This window comes from Adiantum capillus-veneris, chromosome 2, assembly GCF_014529385.1.
Source record: "Adiantum capillus-veneris isolate H3 chromosome 2, ASM1452938v2, whole genome shotgun sequence".
Taxonomy (NCBI): domain Eukaryota; kingdom Viridiplantae; phylum Streptophyta; class Polypodiopsida; order Polypodiales; family Pteridaceae; genus Adiantum; species Adiantum capillus-veneris.
In genome coordinates, this window is record NC_140932.1 from 161,346,571 (window position 1) to 161,348,468 (window position 1,898).

At 47.7% G+C, this 1,898-nt stretch overlaps 1 pseudogene; it reads left to right on the plus strand.

The window, feature by feature from the left end:
• The first annotated feature begins 1,260 nt into the window (after nucleotides 1-1,260).
• On the plus strand, nucleotides 1,261-1,658 carry LOC147463974 (large ribosomal subunit protein uL15y pseudogene; annotated as a pseudogene).
• Nucleotides 1,659-1,898: the final 240 nt, after the last annotated feature.

Consider the following 1,898-nt stretch of genomic DNA (forward strand, 5'->3'; position numbering starts at 1 on the left):
TGGAGTTGGGCGCGAAAAATAGCATGCTCTCTGCTCCGCACGATGGGTCTCTGCTCTCCGAGAAGCTGGTGGAGTTGAAGCGCCTCTGTATGGACCGTCTCGCGTCTCCATAATGCCACTGCAGATGTTGCCGCTTTTGACAACGGCGACCATCACTCACTCATCTCTCTCTCTCTCTCTCTAAAAACTCAACTGCTGCAAAGAGTGCGCGCTGGCGCGCGCTCTTTGCAGCAGTTGAGTTTTGAGAGAGAGAGAGAGAGAGAGAGAGAGAGAGAGAGAGAGAGAGAGAGAGAGAGAGAGAGAGAGAGAGAGAGAGAGAGAGAGAGAGAGAGAGAGAGAGAGAGAGAGAGAGAGAGAGAGAGAGAGAGAGAGAGAGAGAGAGAGAGAAGGACAGTGGACGAGGCTAGCAGTGGTGATGGCGGTTAGCGCCAGCATTGAAGATAGCGTGCTCTCTAATCCGCATGATGGGTCTCTATTCTCCGAGAATCTGGTGGAGTTGAAGTGCCTCTGTATGGACCGTCTTACGGATTACCTTCTTCGCCATAATGCCACTGCAGATGTCTCCGCTTTTGACGATCCCCTCATGCAAGATGATCTGGAAGCTGTCTCCGAAGAGGAAGAGAACACCGGCACCAATAGCAACCCTTCGAAGAAGCGCAAATGACCTTAGGTAGCCCCTTCCTTCTGCTCAACAAGCTATGTAATTGCGGGCAGGCTCTACTATGTCTAGTTTATCTTTTTTTGTATTGCATATGAGCTTTGTTCTCGAACACATTGTCTCTCACACCGAATGGTACCATGCCCTTGTACTCTGAGATGCATGGATGTGAGCTTCTAAGTGCTCTCAACATGTTTTTTAGGGAAATGAATGGGCTCATGTTGACGGACAGATTAAGTACTGGAAAACAGCGCATGGCTTTCGGGCCAAATGATATTTTTGTAGAAGTACGCATTTTGCACGCTACTTGATTCTGGAAAAACAGCATCTGTGAGGATGTCCTGGATGATTCTATTTGTTTGACGCAAATAGTCTTAATGGGAAAGTTGTATCATCTAGTCAAAGAGAGAGAGAGAGAGAGAGAGAGAGAGAGAGAGAGAGAGAGAGAGAGAGAGAGAGAGAGAGAGAGAGAGAGAGAGAGAGAGAGAGAGAGAGAGAGAGAGAGAGAGAGAGAGAGAGAGAGAGAGAGAGAGAGAGAGAGAGAGAGAGAGAGAGAGAGAGAGAGAGAGAGTTCCTGGTTCGAGACTAGGCCGGAGGCCGCCATGATGACTTGGTTGAAGAAGAACAGGAAGAAGAGGGGTCATGTCAGTGCAGGCCATGGAAGAATTGGCAAGCTGCACAAAAAGCATGCCGAAGGTCATGGTAATGCAGGAGGTATGCACCACCATCGCATTCTGTTTGACAAATATCACCCTAGGTACTTCGGGCTACTTCCACAAGACAATGAACAAGTGCCACTGTCCCATTAATGTGAATATGGATCGTCTGCTCTGGAAGGAAAGGGGCCCTTGCTGGAAGTCACACAGTTCGGGTACTTCAAGGTGCTAGGTAATTAAGGGCGATGCTCCCCCACTCCTCTGGTCGTTAAAGCCAAGTTCTTCTCTAAGCTTGCAGAGAATAAGTTCAAAGAGTTTGTGGTGCCGTCCTTCTCACTGCTTGAGGTCGGATCTTCCCTTCTATTAATGTGTAGGCAGATGACGAGGCTTTTTTGCTTCTCAATAAATGATTTTTGTATGAGGACTTGCAGAGATGGGTTGTGATGTATTAGCGATGATTGAATGTAGCCAAATTTCCCTTTATTAAAATAAAAAGAAGAGAGAGAGAGAGAGAGAGAGAGAGAGAGAGAGAGAGAGAGAGAGAGAGAGAGAGAGAGAGAGAGAGAGAGAGAGAGAGAGAGAGA